The 22,549-nt window shown below is 50.8% G+C and overlaps 1 protein-coding gene across 4 annotated transcripts in view; it reads left to right on the plus strand.

Moving 5' to 3' along the window:
* LOC119968075 (zinc finger MYM-type protein 4-like) overlaps positions 1-22,549 on the plus strand; it is a 385,591-nt gene that overhangs the window by 92,060 nt on the left and 270,982 nt on the right. The gene's annotated exons all lie outside the window — the stretch shown is intronic.

Raw genomic sequence — 22,549 nt, forward strand, 5'->3', positions numbered from 1 at the left:
TCCAGGAGTGGGGAACGAGGAGGTTGGGGATGGAGGACGGGAGGAGCAGCGGAGGTGAGTGGGGGACGGTGGCTAGAGCCGTCCGGGAGAGGCGGGTGACAGCGGCACGAAGCCCGGCCTGGTGTCGCACACTGTGGTTATCTACCCGGCACCCAAATGTATATTTGCCCACCCCCCCCCCCCCCAAAGTCCCCTCCACCCCTGCCCCCCCCCCCCCCCCCCCCACTGTTCAAAAACCTAATAAAAACATTTATAAAAAAAAAATGAACAGGTCCCCCATCCTCCTAATACCTGCCCTGGACCAGCTCCGGAACCCCCCATCCATTTTCCCCGGGACAAACCGATGGTTCTCCCGTATCGGGGACCACACCGAAGCCCCCACCTCCCCCCTGTGATGCCTCCATTGCCCCCAGATTTTGAGGGTCGCCACCACCACCGGGCTCATAGTCTACCTCATCGGAGGGAGCGGCAGCGGTGCCGTCACCAGCGCCCCCAGGCTCGTGACCACACAGGACGCCATCTCCAACCTCTTCCATGCCGCCCCCTCCCCCTTCATTACCCACCTGCGTACCATCGCCATGTTGGCAGCCCAGTAATACCCGCAGAGGTTAGGCAATGCCAGCCCCCCCCAGTCCCTGCTCCGCTCCAGAAACACCCTTCTCACCCTCGGGGTCTTCTTCGCCCACACAAACCCCATGATACTCCTGTTATCCTGCTTAAAGAAGGCCTTAGGGATCAGGAGGCATTGAAATAAAAACAAAAACCTCGGCAGCACCATCATTTTAACCGACTGCACCCTACCCACCAGGGAGAGCGGCAGCATATCCCACCTTTTTAACTCCTCCATTTGCTCCACCAGCCTTGTTAAGTTGAGCTTATGCAGGGCCCCGCAGCTTCTAGCCACCTGCACTCCCAGATACCTAAAACTCATCTCTGCCCTTTTTAGCAGAAGCTCACCAATCCCCCTCTCCTGGTCCCATGGGTGAACAATGAACAGCTCGCTCTTCCCTAAGTTGAGCTTATACCCGGAGAAATCCCCAAACTCCCTGAGGATCTTCAACACCTCCGGCATTCCCCCCACCGGGTCCTCCACATACAATAGCATATAGTTCTTAAGTAATCCCTCCTCAGGGGCCTCGGAGTACCTCCTATCCACCCTTACCATCTCCCCCACTAGCCTCTCCCCCTCTCTCCTCTCCTTCCCCTCTTTATGAGCCCTGATGGAGATCAGCTCTCCCCTGACCACCGCCTTCAGCGCCTCCCACACCACCCCTACCTGCACCTCCCCGTTATCATTGGCCTCCAGGTACCTCTCTATTCACCCCCGGACCCGCCCGCACACCTCCTCGTCCGCCAACAAGTGCCACAGCGGGCGCTGGTCCCTCTCCTCCCCCAGCTCGAGGTCCAGCCAATGCGGGGCATGGTCAGAGATGACTATCGCTGAGTACTCTGTGTCCTCCACCCGCGAAATCAGCACCCTGCTCATTACAAAAAAGTCAATCCGAGTGTAGGCCTTATGAACATGGGAGAAGAATGAGAATTCCCTGGCCCCCGGCTTCGAAAACCTCCACGGATCCACTCCTCCCATTTGGTCCATAAACCCCCTCAGCACCTTGGCCGCCGCCAGCCTCCTTCCCGTCCTAGATCTAGAGCGATCCAGTGCCGGATCCAGCACCGTGTTGAAGATCCCCCCCCCATTATCAAGCCCCCTATCTCCAAGTCCGGGATCTGGCCCAACATGTGCCGCATGAACCCCGCATCGTCTGCAGCTTACCATCACATACCTACCTCCATTGTCTGCCACGATGCTCAACACCTCAAACGACACCCGGTTCCCCACCAAAATCGCCACCTCCCGATTTTTTGCATCCAGCCCCGAATGGACCACCTGCCCTACTCACCCCTTTCTCAGCCTTACCTAATCTACCACCCGCAGATGCGTTTCCTGGAGCATGACCACATCTGGGGCGTAAATCACGCCCCACCCGGGAATCGGCGGGAGCGGGAATCACGCCGCGCCGATTGGCGTGCCCCCCCGTGGCGATTCTCTGGCCCGCGATGGGCCGAAGTCCCGCCGCTGTCAGGCCTCCCCCGCCAGCGGGAATTGGAGCACCTCTGGTGCCGGCGGGAATGGCGGCGCGAGCTGGCACCCGGGGTCCTGGGGGGGGGGGGGACGCGGGGCGATCGGACCCCAGGGGGTGCCCCCACGGTGGCCTGGCCCGCGATCGGGGCCCACCGATCGGTGGGCGGGCCATTGCTGTGGGGGCACTCTTTTTCTTCCACCGCCGCCACGGCCGCCACCATGATGGAGGCGGAAGAGACCCCCCTACCGCGCATGCGCCGTTGGTGACGTCAGCGGCTGTTGACGCACCGGCGCATGCGCGAACCAGCGGAGGCCTTTTGGCCAGCCCCAACGACGGGCGGCGGGCGTCAAAGGTTGTTGGTGCCGGTTTTGGCGCCAGTCGGCGTGGCGCCAACCACTCCGGCGCGGGCCTAGCCCCTGAAGTGCGGGGAGTTCCGCAGCTTTGGGGAGGCCCGACGCCGGAGTGGTTGGCGCTACACCGGGACCCCCGCCCCGCCGGGTAGGTGAGAATCCCGGCCCTGGTCTCCCCCCAGCTGCATTGTTCCCCCAATTGCACTCCCGTGAGTCAGCCGACTCCTGCTGACCCTGGCCACACCCGCCGCTCCGTCGACCCCCCCCCCCAGTGTGGGAATCTCCTCTCCCCCCTCCCCCCTCCTGTTCATTAACGGGCTCTCCCCATCTCCCCAGCCCTACCCCCCTCCACTCTCAGCGCGGGAAAAAGCCCGCGCTTTCCACCCACCCGACCCCACCCCCTCTGGCAAAGCTCCCTTTCCAGGCCCTGTCCCAATTTCCCTGGCCCTGGCCTCCCCCCCCCCCCCCCCCCCCCCCCCCCCAACCTGCGGGGGCCCATCCCCATTTCCAGCCACCAACGCTCACAGGCTTATACCTGCCCTCCCCTACGAACCCACTTGACAGACAGAGATTGCCCAACCTAACCACCAAAATCCCCCCAAAACACAAAGCAACAGTCCCATCGATCCCTCCCTCAGTGACCCCTCGTCCCTGGCCCTCAATTCGAGTCCAGCTTTTCGGCCTGAATAAATGTCCATGCCTCCGCAGTCGTCTCGAAATAATGGTGATGGTCCCTGTAGGTGACCCACAGTCGTGGTGGCTGCAACATGCCAAACTTCACCCCTCTCCTGTGCAGCACCGCCTTAGCCCGATTGTATATGGCCTGCTTCGTAGCCACCTCCGCGCTCCAGTCCTGATAAATCCGGACCTCTGCCTTCTCCCACCTGCTGCTTCGCTCTTTCTTGGCCCACCTTAACACACATTCTCTGTCCGCAAACCGGTGGAACCGCACCGCCCGCAGTGGCTCACTGGGCTTGGGCCTCCTTTCCATCACTCGATGAGCCCCCTCCAGCTCCAGGGGCCTCTGGAAGGCCCCCGCGCCCATCAGCGTGTTCAGCATGGTGACCACATAGGCACCCACATCCGTTCTTTCCAGCCCCTCCGGGAGGCCCAGAATCCGCAGGTTCTTTCTTCTCGACCTTTCTGAGGCGAGTCAGAAGGGATCTGGACTTAAGCTAAGATGGCAGTGAAGACCTAATTCATGAAGTCCTGCCCTAAACTCAGGCACCCACCATTTTCACCAGGACGCCGGGGGAACACTGTGGGTTGTTGTTTGCACGTCAATGGTTTACGGAGACAGCTGCACATGTAAATGTTCAAAAGGTGCACTTTCCATGAGTAGCATGTCCAAAACATGACTCGTGGGCTTTTGAAATTTGAATTATTTAGGAAGGTAGGCTAACCCTTTAGGAGAGGTCCTGTTTGACCTTTAGGATAGGTAGAGTGCCCTTTAAGAGAGGTCAAGAGCCCCTTTGGGGTTGTTAAAAGTAGATATGAATGTGCATTAAAAAATGGCCAAACTGCCGAGATATTTGCATTGCCAAGCTCCTTAAATTTTGGGGAAAAATAACCCCAGCTTGCAGTAAAGAAAAAAAATCTGGTAACATAAAATAAAGGTTTTCAGTCGAGGATTAGAGCTTCATGACTGATTCCACAGCCTGGCATAATCACTGTGGGGGCCTGCGAGTTCACAGTTTGATTGAAAGCTCCAAGTGGTTATAAAGTCTTAGAAGTGGGGCTATGAATACAAATGTTTGTTTTCATAAAGGACTAAGTACTTAAATAAATGTACATAAAGGAGCATGAATATATTGGGTGGGTTTCATGAGAGTGCTTTTTAATATTGAAGTCATCAACAGACATTTAGAACATCATTTTATTTAACCTCACAACAACTCCTGGGATCTTCCCATGGTGGATACTGGGTGACTTGGTGTGAAGGCAAAAGGGTGGTGGGTGAGGGGGCATGGGTAGGCATGAATTAGCCCGGGGACACAATAAACCAAGGGGATCAATAGGGTGGTCAGGGGTTGGCATGAATGGGTGACGGAAGTTGAGAAAATTGTTACTTTTGCGCGCATGCCTCAGTGGGGTGGGGGGAGGGGGGTTGACTCTGAATGTGCAATATTCATTCCAAGAGAGGGGTGGGTGCAGGCTGGAGTCGTGCCAGCCGACTCACTGATACAGTTGGAGGAAGAGGTGAGCCTGAATAAGGACTACCTTGGAAGACGGGTCACTGTGGGAGAAAATAAGTTGTGAACAGTTTGCAAGGCTGCTTGAGAGGAAACCTCAGAAAGCTGTCCTGTAAGTAAAAATTGCAAATATTGACCAACAGGTTATTAATGCTACAAGAGATGGCCCATTGTGTACCTTCCATTAGAAACTTTAGATTGTGAAATCTGCCTTGTAAATATCTAAGGAGTGTCTCCACAGCTAGTCATTCGCTGTTGGCAAAGATCCACCACACCCAAGCATGAAGGGTCTGCATCTTTGCAGCTGCAGCAGGTCATGACACTGTACAGCAATTGAGATTAGTATTGCACCAAAGGAGCTGGCATCAGGATGCTACATGCAGATCCCTGAAGTCCTGCCACATATCCTTTCACCTGTCACATTTTCTTTTTAAAAAAATAAAGTTGAGTACCCAATTCTTTTTTTTCCCAAAAAAGGGGCAATTTAACATAGGCACTCCACCTAATCTGCACGTCTTTTGGGTTGTGGAGTGAAAACCATGCAAACACGGGGAGAATGTGCAAACACCACAGGGACAATGACCCAGGGCATCAGCGGCGTGAGGCAGCAGTGTTAACCACTGTGCCACCGTGCACCCATGCCACATTCTCAAGTGTAGGCACCCAAAAGTACCCGATATGCCCATAACCTTTATATCGTCACATTGCTTCTGCTGGTGTGTATGATCCCAAGAGAGCAGTCCAGCGGGGTCTTATAAGCTCCAAAACACCATGATACTTTGGGGTGCTCACAGCCAAGCACAACGCACTCAACCTACAGCTGGAACCCTGCCACAACATCATCAGTCTATGCACAACTCAAAATTATGTGATTCCTCCCCATTAGCACTAATGGGATGTTTTAAGTATCTTGCACTGTAAAGACTGATGCAAGATATCTGTTTAATTCTTCTGCCATTTCCTTGTTCCCCATAACTATCTCCCTAGATTCATTTTCTAATGTCCATTTTGACTTCTCTTTTCATCTTTATATATTTAAAGAAGTTCTTATTGTCAGTTTTTATATTCCTCGTTAGTTTTCCCTCTTAGTTAATTTTCACCCTTTTTATTATCTTTTTAATCTCCTTTGCTGGATTCTGAATTTATCCCAATCTTCAGGGTTGTCACTGATTTTTGCCTCTTTATATGCTTTCTCTATGAACTTAATACACCCCTTCGCTTCCTTGGTTAGCCATGGTTGGCTTATCCTCTCTTAGAATTTTTCCTCTCTACTGAGATATATTTTTGCTGAGAGTTACGACTTAACTCCTTAAATGTCTGCCACTATTTGAGATTACTGTCTTTCCTGCTAATCCATCCTCCCAGTCCACTTTACCTAACTCTCTCCTCATTTCACTGTAATTTCCTTTATTTAAGTTAAACACAGTTGTTTCCAACCCAGGTTTCTCACTCTCAAACTGAATATTAAATTCAATCATGATATGATCGCTATTTCTGTGGGGATCTTTTACTCTGAAGTCATTTATTAAACTTGCCAGATTACTCATTACCAGATCCAAAATAGCTTATTCCCTAATTGGCTCCATGACATATTGCTCCAGGAAGCTATCCCTAATGCACGCTCTGAATTTGTTGTTGTGGATACCCTTACCAGCTTGACAAACCCAATCAACATGAAGATTAAAGTCACAAACATTTATTGCTCTATTCTTTTTAATTACATGCTGTTGGTGAAGAATTCAGCCATTGTGATGCCAGAGAGTCTAAAGGAGACTTGCAGATTTTGTCTCGTGTTGAGAATATTTGGCTTGGCTTTGGGATCTAGATGGAATTTCTTTTGGGTTTGCCTAAAGTTATCCCAAGAAGACTATCATAGAACGCTATTTATAAAAAAACATTTTTGTTTATTTACAGATCATATATACATCTCAGTACTCTGAACAATGTTGTACTTCAGTTTCTTGACAGATCTCAGTCTCTTAGTCATATGACATATCATAGTCACATCAGGATCAGGTGCTCCTGATATTAACCTTTTACTCTACAGGGAACAGGCATCTCCTGGAAGATGTGAGGTTTCTCTGTCCTCAAAGATACTATATCATAGCAATGGCTTGTCAGCTATTTGCTTCTGAAAGTGAGGCTAGATCCTCAGTTCTGCTGAGGACAACTGACTCTGTACCAGGGTCCTCCCTGTTGACCTTGGCATTGTGGGCTGAACCAATCCTAGGTCCCCAGACTTGCCTCTCAACATTTCCCCATTGTCCTCCTCAATTACATCTGAGGGAAATGGTTCATCCTCCTATATGTCTTTCTTTGATGAGCAGTCTCCATTATTGGGGTCTGCATCGTGCACATATACATCCCTTCGCAGCGCAAGATTATGCAACAGGCCACCACTATCCTTGACACCCTTGGAGGTGAGGATTGCAGGGTTCCTCCCGAGTCATCAAGGCGTTGGATCACATTTTTAAAAGTCCAATAGCCTGCTTGATGAGTAGCCTGGTCTGAAGATGACTGGTGTTAAAACACTGTTCTGGCACCATTCCCACATGGTGCAATGGAATAAGCAGCCACCTCCTCAATTGGTAATCTTACCTGGGATTTGAGGTCAAAAACGTGCAGAAGGTTTGATTCTCTCGAGATGAAAGTGTCATGACAGCTTCCAGGAAATTGTGCACACATGTGGAGGCACCCCTTATTATGGTCGAACACAAGAAGCATGTTGATGGAATGAAGAGTCCTTCTATTCACATATCTGTGTGCCTCTTGCAATGGTGCTTTGATTATGAGGTAGAGATAAACCAGAAAACTACAGACCAGTCAGTCTAACCTCAGTGGTGGGAATACTATTGGAAGCATTTCTGAGAGATTGAATTAATCTGCTTTTGGAGAGACCGAGATTAATCAAGAACAGTCAGCATGGTTTTGTTACGAGAAGGTCATGCCTGACCAACTTGACTGACTTTTTTGTAGAGGTGATCAGGTGTGTAGATGAGGGTAATGCATTCGACATAGACTACTTGGGACTTCAGCAAGGCTTTTGATGGAGTCCCACATTGGAGACTGATATCAAAGGTAAAAGTCCATGGGATTCAAGGAAATTTGGCAAATTGGAACCAGAACTGGCTGAGTGACACAAAGCAAAGGGGAATGGCTGATGGGTGTTTTTCTGACTGGAAGTCTATGTCCAGTGGGGTCCCGCGGGGATCAGTGTTGGGGGCCTTGCTCTTTGTCATTTATATAAATTAATATAGGAGGGTTAATCAGTAAACTTGTGGATGATATGAAAATTGGAGGTATGGTACATAGTGAGGAGGATAGCCTCAGATTACAGGAGGATATAGACAGGCTGGTCAGATGGCCTGATCAGTGGGAAACGGAATTCAACCCGGATAAGTGTGAGGTGATGCACTTGGGCAGATAAATAAGGCAAGGGAATACATGGTGAACGCCAGGACCCTGGGAAGCACCGGCTTGTGGATAAAGTGGTTAAAAAGGCACATGGTATGCTTGCATTTATTGGCCGAGGCATAGAGTTTCAGACCTGGGAGGTTATGCTGGAACTGTATAAAATGTTTGTTAGGCTACAGCCGAGTGTTTTGTGCAGTTCTGAAATCCACATTGTAAGAGGGATATGATAGCACTGGAAAGGGTGCAGAGGACATTTACTGGGATGTTGCTTGGGCTGGAGAGTTTTAGTTATGAAGCGAGATTGGGTAGACTAGGTTGTTTTCCTAGAAGCAGAGGAGACTGAGGGGGCACGTGACTGAGATGTATAAAATTATGAGGGGCATAGATACAGTAGACAGGAAGAAACTTTTCCCCTTGGTGGAGGAATCAATGACCAGGGCCATAAATTTCAGTTAAGGGACAGGAGATCTAGATGGGATGTGAGGAAAAACCTTTGCACCCAGAGGGTGGTGGGAGTCTGGAACTCACGGCCTGAAAGGGTGGTGGAGGCAGAGATGCTCATAACATTTAAAAAGTATTTAGAAGTTCACTTGTGGTGCCAAGGCATACAAGGCTATGGGCCAAGTGCTGGAAAATGGGTTTAGAATAGTTAGGTGATTGTTTTAGACCGGCGCAGATGCGTGGGGCCAAAGGGCCTTTTCTGTGCTCTAGTCCTCTATAATTCTATCTGTGCAATCTATCACACCTTGCACTCGTGGAAAGCCAGCTGTTGACACGAACCCCATTGCTTTTTCAGTTTGAGACTCAAGGTCTGTAAGGAAATTATTCTGCTCCCCAACCCTAGCAAAGAGGGCATTGATGACTGATTTTATGCATCTGTGAGTGGCTGCCCGTGAGATGCCACAGAGGTCTTTGACAGAGCCCTGGAAGGATCAGGCTGCATAAAAATTGAGGGCAACGGTAACTTTGACTGCAATTAGCAGGACATGAATGTTTGAGGCGTGAGGTTTGCCTCCAACAGCAACTTCACCGACATTGTCTTTCAGTGATGTTGAGAAAGCTGAACCTGTTTTGGTAGATTCTTCGCTCAGGTTATTATCACATTCTCCTCCTTCTTGCTGCTCTCTCTGGGGGATCTGCCACCTCATGCCTGGATACCCTGCCTCTAGCCGTGCGTGGCTGTCACCACCTTTCCTCTATATGCCGCACGTGGAAAGGACCTGTGTCCATTTTTTCAACATTTGTTCCTTCATGGACAACAGTGTAACTGGCAGTCCGTAATTTCACTAGTTTGATGATGCAAGAAATGATGAAGAGGAACCCACACAGATATGCCCTTGTTCTTTTACAGCCACCCTACCATCTCTTCCCTGACGTAGGATCCAGCTCTATCTCAGAACCTTTCAGCTGCTACTTTACATGGCTCGTTATAAGGCTTGGAAACCTTTAACTCTTGGCCTTTGGAACTGTCCACATCCCACAAACCAAGCCAAAGAACACACACAGTGAGTTAAGAACATTTTGGGAGTGAAAATCACAATTTCCTGCTGGCTCCTATCTTTTTAAATGGTCTGGCTTATTTGTAACTTCCGTGCGTGTGTCTTACACCCCACCCTCTTTCACACAGCCATGAAAATTGGAAACTGAAATTGGGGCAGCGCTTCAGGTTTAAGTCCCACCTGCTATGTACACACCTCCACAGAGTCTCCCTGATTGCATTGTATCCAATTCTGGGCACACCATTTTAGGAAAGATGTCATGACCTTAGAGTGGGTGCATAGGAGATTTACCAGAATGGGACCAGGGATGAGGAACTTGAGTGATGTGGAGAGAGGCTAAAGGAAAATTTTACAGAAGCTTGAACGGTTTAACTGAGTAAAGTAAGAGAAACCATTTCCAATCGTAGTTGTAACCAGAGGACACAGATTAATGTAATTACCAAATGAACCAGAAGTGACATGAGGCAAAACTATTTATGTGGTGAATTGTTTATAATCTGGAATTCATGGCCTAAAAGAGTGATGGAAGCAGGTTCTAAAATCATTTTCAAAAGAGAATTGGAGAAATATTTTACGTGAAAAAAATTGCAGGACTTTGGCTTTGAGAATGGCAGTGGATAGCTCTTACAAAGAACTGGCACAGGCCTGATGGACTGAATGTTCCCTTCTGTGCTGTATCATTCTATCATTGTATGGTTGAGGGATTCCAGGTGGGTTTGCAGGAGCAAAAGATCTAAGCCTGCCTAGTAATATCCACACATTTATAGAATTTAACAGCTGACTTCAGCAGATCATTAGGAGCTTTTCACAGTAACTGTGAAAATACTTGTGACAATAAGCGATTATTATATTATTATCATTAACACAGGGGAAGATAAGATGGAAGCTGGAACTGAAGACCTGGTTCTACAACTGAGATGTGAATGCCTAACTTGCTGTAACATTGGATGCTTCAGCATCCAATCAATTTTCTCCCTGAAGGGAGCAATGCCAATTGGTGAAAGGTTCCATGGACAGTGCAGGCTCACTGGAATCTCAAACAAGGGGTCCTTAATATGTTAGTTTGTAAGATGATTGGCATCAGACGATTGCCCAACTCGGGACTTAAAACTCACAACAAACTCGCTTACATTGAATGCATCCTTCCTACCAAAATCATTGGATAGCAGTCAAGAGAGAGAATCTTTGGCTTATTCCCTCACTCTCTATTCTGGGCCTGAATTCCGATGAGTCGGTGGGGGCACATTCGCACTGATCCAGGAGTCCCAATACCATATTACGCTCTAACAAATGTTGATTGTCATAAGACAGAATTTCTGCTCCTCATTTGGATCATCCAATTGGATTGGTTGGCAGGTCTCCAGTTCCTCTCGGCACAGCACTGCAGTGGTTGGAAGGCACATTGAAGGGTGCTGCCTGAAACAAAGTCCTGGCACCCGGAGGACAGTGCTCTAACTGTGAGATGTGGGAGATCTGGGATGCTTCCAGCAGGAAGTACAACCAATGGCATCTCCTTACAGATCGTGTGGTTTGGTTGGAGTAGTAGTTGGATGCACTTAGGAGCATGCAGGTGGCAGAAAGTGTCATAGATAGGAATTATAAAGACGTGGTCACACCCAAGGTGCAGGCAGACAGATGGGTGACCGCGAGAAAGGGCAGGCAGTCAGTGCAGGAAGACCCTATGGCTGTCCCCCTCTCTAACAAGTATACCATTTTTGATACTGTTGGGGGGGAGATAGCCTACCAGGGGAAAACAACAGCAGCCAGAACAGTGGCACTGCAGCTGGCTCTGTTGCTCAGCAGGGGAGGGCAAAGTGCAGGAGAGCGATAGTTATAGGTGACTCAATAGTAAGGGGCACAGATAGGCGCCTCTATGGATGTGAAAGGGACTACAGGATGGTATGTTGCCTCCCTGGTGCCAGGGTCAAGCATGTCTCTGAACGAACACATGATATCCTGAAGGGGGAGAGTGAAGAGGTCGTAGTACACATAGGCACTAACGACATAGCCAGGAAGAGTGATGATGTCCTTCAGAATGAGTTCAGAGAGTTAGCAGTAAGCTAAAAAGCAGGCCCCTGCGAATTGTATTCTCAAGATTACTCCCTGTGACACATGCCAATGAGGCTAGAAATAGGAGGCTCGTGCAGCTAAATATGTGGCTAAACTGGTAGTGTAGGAGAGAGGGTTTCAGATTTCTGGACCATTGAGATCACTTCCGGGGCAGGTGTGACCTGTACAAGAAGGACGGGTTACATCTAAACTGGAGAGGCACCTCTTGGCTAGAGTCACTTGGGAGGATTTAAACTGGCATGACAGGAGGATGGGAATCAGAGCGTTAGCTTAGAAGAGAACAAAAATAAGAGAACAACAACATGACACTGTCTCCTCAAGCGCAGTGGTCGGATGAGTATTTGTTTCAATGCCAGACGTATAGCGGGTAAGGCAGATCAACTTAGAGCACTGATTAGCACTTGGAATTATGATGTTGTGGCTATCACAGAAATGTGGTTAAAGGAAGGGCAGGTGAACTTTGGAGGATATAGTTGCTTCAGGAGAGATAGAAGAGGATGTAAAAGGGTGGGGGAGTAGCGTTACTGATTAAGGAGAATATTATAGCCATACTGCAGGAGGACACCTTGGAGGGCTCATACAATGAGGTAATCTGGGTAGAGCTCAGGAAGGGGGCAATCACAATGTTGGGGGTTTATTACAGACCCTCCAACTGCCGGCGAGAGAAAGAGGAACAGATAAGTATAGAGATAGGTAGATAGCTGCAAAAGTAACAGAGTTGTTGTGGTAGGGGATTTTAACTTCCACTATATTGACTGGGACTCACTTAGTGCGAGGGCGTGGATAGGGCAGAGTTTGTAAAGTGTATTTAGGAAGGCTTCTTGATGCAATATGTAGATAATCCAACTGGGGAAGGGACAGTACTGGACCTGGTATTGGGGAATGAACCTGGATAGGTTGAGGTTTCAATAGGTGAACATTTTGGGAGTAGTGACCACAATTCCGTAAGTTTTAGGGTACCTTTGGATAGGGATGAGGGTAACCCTCACGTTAAGGTGCTAAACTGCGAAAAGGCAAATTACACCTATGGCTGTGTGGCCAAATTCCCCTCCCAACTTGATTTTCAAATTTGCTGATGACACCACCGTAGTGGGTCTAATTTCAAACAACGACGAGACAGAGTACAGGAATGAGATAGAGAATCTGGTGAACTGGTGCAACAACAATAATCACTCCCTCAATGTCAACAAAATGAAGGAGATTGTCATCGACTTCAGGAAGTGTAATGGAGAACATGCCCCTGTCTACATCAATGGGAACAAAGTAGAAAGGGTCGAGAGCTTCAGGTTTTTAGGTGTACAGATCACCACCAGCCTGTCCTGGTCCTTCCATGCCGACACTATAGTTAAGAAATCCCACCAATGATTCTACTTTCTCAGAAGAAAGGGGCCTCACGGTAGCATGGTGATTAGCATCAATGCTTCACAGCTCCAGGGTCCCAGGTTCGATTCCCGGCTGGGTCACTGTCTGTGTGGAGTCTGCACGTCCTCCCCGTGTGTGCGTGGGTTTCCTCCGGGTGCTCCGGTTTCCTCCCACAGTCCAAAGATGTGCGGGTTAGGTGGATTGGCCATGCTAAATTGCCCATAGTGTAAGGTTAATGGGGGGATTGTTGGGTTACGGGTATACGGGTTACGTGGGTTTAAGTAGGGTGATCATTGCTCGGCACAACATCGAGGGCCGAAGGGCCTGTTCTGTGCTGTACTGTTCTATGTTCTAAGACTAAGGAAATTTGGCATGTCAGCTATGACCCTCACCAACTTCTATGGGTACACCATAGAAAGCATTCTTTCTGGTTGTATCACAGCTTGGTATGGAGCCTGCTCTGCCCAAGACCGCAGGAAACTACAAAAGGTTGTGAATGTAGCCCAGTCCATCACGCATACCAGCCACCTATCCATTGACTCTATCTATAATTCCCGCTACCTCAGAAAGGCAGCCAGAATAATGTCCACATTCTTCCGTCAGAAAAAAGACACCACAATTTGAGGTCACGTACCAACCGACTCAAGAACAGCTTCTTCCCTACTGCCATCAGACTTTTGAATGGACCTACCTCGTATTAAGTTGATCTTTTCTCTACACCTTGCTATAACTGTAACATTATGGGTGGTATTCTCCCCACCCCCCATGCCGGGTGGGAGAATCGGCGGGGAGCCGCGCGAATCGCGTCATGCCGCCCCGCCCCCGCACGTGATTCTCCCACTCCCCCAAAATCAGCGGCGCGAGAATTGCGGCGGGCCGCTCGGAGAATTGCCACAAACGGCGAGTGGCGATTCTCCGGCCCGCGAAAAAAATGACAGTCCCGCCAGCACCATTCTAACTTGCTGCCGGGCTGGCGGGACCTGGGGCTTCAAGGGCCGGTAGCGGCCTGTGGGGGGTGGGGGGGGGGGGGGGGAAAGGGGGGTCCAAACCCCGGGGAAGCCCTCCGGAGTGGCCTGGTATGCGATCGGGACCCACCGATCGGCGGGCCGGCCTCTCTGTCGGCGGGCCTCCTTTCTTCCGCCGACTTGCCCGGATCCGTCCGCCATGTTTGTGAGGATCGGCCTGGGGAAGGACTGCCACCGCGCATGCGCTAGTTGGCGCCAGCCCAACTGTGCATGCGTGGGACCAAAGGCGGCATGTCTTTTACGTGGCGCCGGGTCTCTGATGCCGCACCGAGGCCCCGCCCCCATAAATCGCACGACGCCCCTGCTAGCCCCACGGAGGGGGGAGAATAGGGGTCTGCTAACGGCCATCGACGCCGGAGTAAAACACTCCGGTTTTTACTCCAGCGTCGGCACTTAGACCCCCGTTTGGAGAATCCCGCCCTATATTCTGCAGTCTGTCCTTCCTTCCATATGTACGATATGCATTTTCTGTGCAGCATGCAAGAAACAATACTTTTCACTGTATACTAATACATGTGACAATAATAAATCAAATCAAATCATTACAGTAACATTAGACAGGAATTGAAAAGTATGGATTGGCTGTGACAGTTGGAGGGTAAATCAACATCGGACATGTGGGAGTCTTTCAAGCAACAGTTAATTAGGATTCAGGAAAGTCACGTTCCTGAGAGAAAGAAGGAAAAGTATGGGATGTTTAGGGAGTCTTGGTTAACGAGGGATATTGTGAACCTCGTCAAAAGGAAAAAGGAAGGTGGCACGGTGGCCCAGTGGTTAGCACTGCTACCTATGGCGCTGAGGACCTGGGTTCGATCCCGGCCCCAGGACAATGTCTGTGTGGAGTTTGCATATTCTCCCCGTGTCTGCGTGGGTTTCAACCCCACAACCCAAAGATGTGCAGGCTAGGTGGATTGGCCACACTAAAATTGCCCCTTAATTGGAAAACAAATATTTGGGTACTCTAAATTAATTGAAAAAAAGAAAAAGGAGGCTTTTGTATGGTCTAGAAGGAGTATAAAGAAAGTAGAAAGGTACTGAAGCGGGAAATTAGGAGGGTTAGGAGGAGTCATGAAAAGTCCTTGGCAAGTAGGAATAAAGTGAACCCCAAAGCTTTTTATTCATATGTAAAAGCAAGAGGGTGGCCATGGAAAACATTTAATTACTTAAAGTCAGTGGGGGGAATCTATGTGATGTGCCAGAAGAAATGGGCGAGATACTAAATGAGTACTTTGCATCAGTGTTCACCAAAGAAACAGACTTTGTGGAAGATGATTCTCGGGTAAGGTGTGTGGATAGCCTGGGTCATGTTGACATCAAAAAGGAGGAGGTATTGAGACATTAAGGTAGACAATTCTCCTGGGCCAGATGGGATTTATCCCAGAATGCTGAGGGAGGCAAGGGAGGAAATTGCTGGGACCTTGACTGATATCTTTGTATCCTCATTGGCTACAGGCGAGATCCCAGAGGACCGGAGAATAGCTAATGTGGTACTGCTGTTTAAGAAAGGTAGCAGGGATAATCCATGAAACTATAGGCCAGTGAGCCTCACGTCGTTAGTAGATAAATTATTGGACAGAATTCTTGGGGACAGGATTTATATCCATTCGGAAAAAAATGGATTAATTAGCGATGGGCAATCTGGCTTTATGAAGGAGAGGTCATGCCTCACTAACTTGATCGGGTTTTTGAGAAGGTGACAAAGATCACTGATGAGTTTAAAAAAAAAATTTTTTATTAAGATTTTCACAAAATATAAACAACAAAATAACATTAACCAAACAACCACCGTAAAAACCAAAGAACAAAACCAACCCCCACCCCCCCCCCCCCCCCCCAGCAACTACAAAAACAAAAAAAAGAAAACAACAAAAGGGAAAGAGATAACACCCGCCACATCCAACAAACCCATGTACACAATTCTCCCTCCCACCGAACCAAACCACCACCCCCCCCCGGGTTGCTGCTGCCGGCCTATTTCCCTACCGTTCCGCCAGGAAGTCCAGGAAAGGCTGCCACCGCCTAAAGAACCCCTGTACTGATCCCCTCAGGGCAAATTTCACCCTCTCCAACTTAATGAACCCCGCCATGTCATTGATCCAGGCCTCCACGCTTGGGGGCTCGCTGGTTTAGCACACTGGGCTAAATCGCTGACTTTGAAAGCAGACCAAGGCAGGCCAGCAGCACGGTTCGATTCCCATACCAGCCTCCCCGAACAGGCACCGGAATGTGGCGACTAGGGGCTTTTCACAGTAACTTAATTGAAGCCTACTCGTGACAATAAGCGATTTTCATTTCATTTCATTTTTCATTTCCTTCCACTGAAGCAAAATCCTACGCCGGGCTACTAGGGACGCAAAGGCCAGAACACCGGCCTCTTTCGCCTCCTGCACTCCCGGCTCCGCTGCTACCCCAAATATCGCGAGTCCCCAGCCTGGCTCAACCCTGGACCCTACCACCCTCGACACCGTGCTTGCTACCGCCTTCTAAAAGTCCCCCAACGCTGGACATGCCCAGAACATATGGGCATGGTTCGCTGGGCTCCCCGAGCACCTAGTACACCTATCCTCGCCCCCAAAGAACCTGCTCATCCTTGTCCCAGTCATATGAGCCCTATGCAGCACTTTGAACTGTATGAAGCTAAGCCTTGCACAAGAAGAGGAGGAGTTCACCCTTTCCAGGGCATCCGCCCACATCCCCTCCTCAATCTCCTCACCCAGCTCCTCCACCGAGGCCTCATCCACCTCCTGCATAACATGGTACACGTCCAAAATCTTCCCTCCTCCAACCCACACCCCCGAGAGCACCCTGTCCCGAACCTCCCGCGGGGGCAACATAGGGAACCCCGCCACTTGCCGCCTGGCAAACGCTCTAACCTGCATGTACCTGAACATGTTCCCCGGGGGGAGCCCAAACTTCCCCTCCAACTCACCCAGGCTCGCAAACCCCCCATCCACAAACAGGTCCCTCAACCTCCTAATACCTGCCCTGTGCCAGCTGAGAAACCCCCCATTGATGCTCCCAGGGACAAACCGGTGGTTCCCCCGTATCGGGGACTCCATCGAGCCCCCCCACCTCCCCCTATGCCGTCTCCATTGCCCCCAAATTTTCAGGGTAGCCACCACCACCGGGCTCGTAGTATACCTCGTTGGAGGGAGCGGCAAGGCGCCGTTACCAGCGCCTCCAGGCTCGTATTCACACAGGACGCCATCTCCATCCTCTTCCATGCTGCCCCCTCCCTGTCCATTACCCACTTACGCCGAGAATCCTCATCACCTCCGGCATTCCCCCCACCGGGTCCGCCACATACAGCAACAGGTTGTCCACATAAAGCGACACTCGATGCTCCTCCCCACCCCGCACCAGACCCCTCCAGTTCCCCGACTCCCTCAGCGCCATGGCCAGAGGCTCAATTGCCAACGCAAAGAGCAAGGGGGACAGGGGACACCCCTGTCTCGTCCCCCGGTGTAGCCGAAAGTACTCCGACATCCTCCCATTCGTGGCTACACTCGCCATCGGGGCCTCGTAGAGCAGCCTCACCCAACGGACAAACCCCTCCCCAAACCCAAACCTTTCCAACACCTCCCACAGATACCCCCACTCAACCCTATCAAAGGCCTTCTCCACATCTAATGCCACCACTGTCTCCGCCTCCCCTTCCACAGCCGGCATCATAATGACATTCAGAAGCCTCCGTATGTTGGGATTCAACTGCCTTCCCTTCACAAACCCTGTCTGGTCCTCATGAATGACCCCCGGCACACAATCTTCTATCCTTGTGGCTAAGATCTTCGCCAACAGCTTGGCATCCACATTTAACAGCGAGATCGGCCTATATGATCCACACTGCAGGGGGTCCTTGTCCCGCTTAAGGATCAAGGAAATCAGCGCCTGTGACATAGTTGGGGGCAAAGCCCCCCCCCCCCCCCCCCTTGCCTCGTTAAAGGTCCGAACCAACAGGGGGCCCAACAGGTCCACATACATTTTATAAAATTCGGTCGGAAACCCATCCGGCCCCGACGCCTTTCCTGACTGCATGCTGCCTATCCCAGTGACCAGCTCCTCCAGCTCAATCGGCGCCCCCGGCCCCTCCACCTGTCCCTCCTCCACCGTCGGAAATCGCAGCTTGTCCAAGAAGCGCCCCATTCCCCCCCCCCCCCCCCCCCTCCACCGGGGGTTCAAACCGGTACAATTCCCCATTAAAGTCCCTAAAGACCCCATTAACGTCTACCCCCCTCTGCACCACCTTCCCAGCTCTATCCTCCACTCCCCCAATCTCCCTGGCCGCGTCTCGCTTTCGGAGCTGGTGTGCCAGCATCCTACTCGCCTTCTCCCCGTATTCATACACCGCTCCCTGTGCTTTCCTCCACTGAGCTTCCGCCTTTCTGGTGGTCAGTAGATCAAACCTGGCCTGAAGGCTACGCCGCTCCCCCAGCAATCCCTCCTCTGGAGCCTCTGCATATCTCCTGTCCACCCTCACCATCTCCCCCACCAATCTCTCCCTCTCTCTCTGCTCTCCCCTCTCCCTATGGGTTCAGATGGAAATCAACTCCCCTCTAATCACCACCTTCAATGCCTCCCAGACCCTCCCCACTCGGACCTCCCCATTATCGTTGGCCTCAAGGTACCTCTTGATACACCCCCGAACCCTCCTGCCCACCTCCTTGTCTGCCAGCAGCCCCACCTCCAAGCGCCAGAGCAGGTGCTGGTCCCTCTCCTCCCCCAGCCCGAGGTCCACCCAGTGCGGGGCATGATCCGAAATGGCTATGGCAGAGTATTCGGCATCCTCCACCCTCGAAACCAGCCCCCTGCTCAGGACAAAAAAATCGATCATGGAACAGGCCTTATGCACATGGGAGAAATACGAGTACTCCCTGGCCCTTGGCCTCGCAGGGATCCACCCCTCCCATCTGATCCATAAACCCCCTCAACACCTTAGCCGCCGCCGGGCTCCTACCCGTTCGGGAATGGATCGATCCAATGGGGGATCCAGCACCATGTTGAAGTCCCCCCCCCCATGATCAGGCCCCCCGCCTCCAGATCCGGAATGCGGCCCAACATGCGCCGCATAAACCCCACATCGTCCCAGTTCGGGGCGTAGACATTCACCAGTACCACCCGCTCCCCCTGCAGCTTGCCGCTCACCATCACATACCTCCCGCCACTGTCAGCCACCACATTTGACGCCTCAAACGACACCCTCTTTCCCACCAGGATCGCCACCCCCCCGATTCTTCGCATCCAGCCCTGAATGAAATACTTGGCCCACCCATCCCTTCCTCAGTCGAACCTGGTCCGCCACCTTCAGGTACGTCTCTTGGAGCATGGCCACATCTGCCTTCAGCCCCTTCAAGTGCGTAAACACCCGGGCCTGCTTGACCGGCCCGTTCAGCCCCCTCACATTCCAAGTCATCAGCCGGATCAGAGGGCTCCCTGCCCCCCTCCCCTGCCGACTAGCCATAACCCATCCCCTGCTCGCCACTGGCCAGCGCCCCCCGCTCGGCCTGTTCCCCATGGCGGTAACTCCTCCCTCCCCCCCCCCCCCCCCCCCCCCCCCCCCCCCCCCCCCCCCCAGCAGATCATTGATGAGTTGAGGGTGGTGGATGTTGTTTACATGGACTTCAGTAAAGCCTTTGTCAAGATGCCTCATGGCAGACTGGTACAAAAGGTGAAGTTACACGGGATCCGAGGTGAAGTGGCAAGCTGGGTACTGAACTGGCTCGGTCACAGAAGGCAGAGAGTAGCAGTAGAAGGGCGTTTTTCTGAATGGAAGTTTGTGACTAGTGGTGTTCCACAGGGATCTGTGCTGGGACCTCTGTTGTTTTAGTATACATAAACGATTTGTAAGAAAACGTGGCTGGTCTGATAGGTAAGTTTGCGGATGACAGCAAGATTGGTGGAGTGGCAGATCATGTTGAGGATTGTCAGAGGATAAAGCAGAACATAGATAGGTTGGAGACTTGGGCAGAGAAATGGCAGATGGAGTTTAATCCGGACAAATGTGTGGTAATGCATTTTGGTAGGTCTAACATAGAGGGGAAATATATCGTAAATGGCAAAACTCTTAGGAATATAGAAAGTCAGAGAGATCTGGGTGTACAGGTCCACAGATCTTGGAAAGTAGCAACACAAGTGGACAAGGTAGTCAAGAAAGCATATGGAATGCTTGATTTCACTGAACGGGGCATCGAGTATAAAAACTGGCAAGTCATGCTACATTTGTATATAAACTTGGTAAGGCTGCACTTGAAAATTTGCGCACAATTCTGATCGCACTACCAGAAGGATGTGGGGGCTTTGGAGAGGGTGTAGAGGAGATTTACCAGGATGTTGCCTGGTTTGGACTGTGTTAGCTATGCAGAGAGGCTGAATAGACTCTGACTGTTTTCATTCGACCAACGGAGGTTGAAGGGCGACCTGATAGAGGTCTTCATGATTATGAAGGGCTTAGGGGCAGCACGGTGGTGCAGTGGTTAGCACTGCTGCCTCACGACGCCAAGGTCCCAGGTTCGACCCCCACGCTGGGTCGCTGTCCGTGTGGAGTTTGCACATTCTCCCCATGTTTGCATGGGTTTTGCCCCCACAACCCAAAAGATGTGCAGGATAGGTGGATTGGCCACACTAAATTGCCCCTTAATTGGAAAAAATTAATTGGGTACTCTAAATTAAAAAAAAAAGATTATGAAGGGCATGGATAGAAGTGGATGGGCAGGCAGTCTTTCCCAGGGTGGAGGGGTCAGTCACTAGGGGGCATAGTTTGGAGGAGATGTGCGAGGCAGTTTTTTTACACAGAGGGCGGTGAGTACCTGGAACGCGTTGCCAGGGGAACTTGTGGAAGCAGATACATTAACAGCGTTCAAAAGTCATCTCGACAAATACATGGATAGGATGGGTATAGAGGGATACAGCACTAGGAAGTGCTGAGCGTTTTGGCCAAGAGTGGTGTCATGACCGGTACAGTTTTGGAGGGCAGAGGGCTTGTAGCTGTGCTGTCTTATTCTTTGTCCGTGGCTGGGGTCCCAGGGCTGGGAGGGTAGAAAGCGTGGGTGACAAAGAGTGCGATTCGGGTCTTGGGGGGTAGGCCTGCGGTGGGTGGTGGTGGGGGGGGGGGGGGTGGAGTGGGGATGGTGCTGCGCGGCGGTAGGGGTAGGTGATGGAAGTCCGGAGGTGACTAGGTCTTAATTAGAGGGTGCTCCCTTTGGTTTACAGGGCTGAAAACCTCTCCAATTGACAGGTTAGCGGTGGAGCAGAATACTGTGAATCTGCTGCTCGCCACTGCGATTACTTTCCAGGTTTCTATTTTCTATGCAAGGTTGGTTTGGACTTGCAGTATGCACCTGATAGTTTTATGATGACTTACATTTAAATGGCACATTTAATGTTGCGCTTCATAGGAGTGCAATCCAATAACATTTGACACTGAGCCACTTAAGGAAAAATTAAATGACCAAAAGCTTGGTCAAGGAGATCGACGTTAAAGAGTGTCTTAAAGGAATAGCGAGAGGGAGGAAGGGAAATACAGTCCTGGCAGACCCTTTAAATGGTTGCAGCCTGTTAAATGCTTTTTCTAGCTGGAAAAAGAAGAAGAGTAATGTTTGAATACATGGAAACAGACCAGGAAGTGGGAAAGATGCTCAGCACCTGGAAAGGTTCCCAAAATCTCAAGTGTGCCGCTGAAGGCTTGCTGGCAAATGTGAGAGTCAGAGGAGACAGATTGTTCTGCACTGAGGGCAGGGAACCCCATAAGAGTCTGGTGTGTGCCTTGTGGAGGCAGCTGGTAGAAGCAATCACTGCAACGTGCAACGCCCTAGTAACTGCCATACAGTGCAGGACAGGTCTCAATGACCTCATGACAATAGGAACAGCTCAGGTACTGCTGCCAATACTTAGGGCCTCCTTTGATGTCAGTACAAGAGGAATCTTCAGACGTGGGCCGACGACCCCTGCCACTGCAAGGGAAACCTGGCCCTCTGTGATAGCTACTTCCCAGAGGTACCTCAGCCATCTAGAGCTTTGCTGGACTCTCCTCGAGGCGACCAACTGTCCTGAATTTTAGGGGTTGTCCTGTATTTTGACTGTCTGTCCTGTGGCCCTGAAGGGATGCCCTTTGACCTTTATTTCTCTGACAGCCAGTGGGAGACTGCTCCTGCGAGTCTCCAAGGTGAGTTTGAGCAATTTGTGTGGGACTGTGTCGGCCAGCAGTGCGATAATAATGTTGTGCCTCATCAAGAAAAATCGTATGTTTTAGTTGATTTTAAACCCATGCCCACCACCCCCCACCACCCTCCTGCTACTATTGCTGTCTCCAAAACATCTCTTCCGATCCCTTCTCATGTGGTTGAAAATCACATCCCCTCCTCTCATGTTTACCACATTCGCCCCTCATGGACCCTGCTCTCACGGTCATGAGCACACACCCACCGGCCGAGTGACTCATCCCATGGTAGAAGTGTCTTTTATTTCATAAGAGTTGGTCACCCTCACTGTTTCAATCCTCCCATCGTATAATTTCATTCCACATCACATCAGTCATTAAGTCTCTCAGCCGTCAGGGAA

This window comes from Scyliorhinus canicula, chromosome 1, assembly GCF_902713615.1.
Source record: "Scyliorhinus canicula chromosome 1, sScyCan1.1, whole genome shotgun sequence".
In the NCBI taxonomy this organism is placed as follows: Eukaryota; Metazoa; Chordata; class Chondrichthyes; order Carcharhiniformes; family Scyliorhinidae; genus Scyliorhinus; species Scyliorhinus canicula.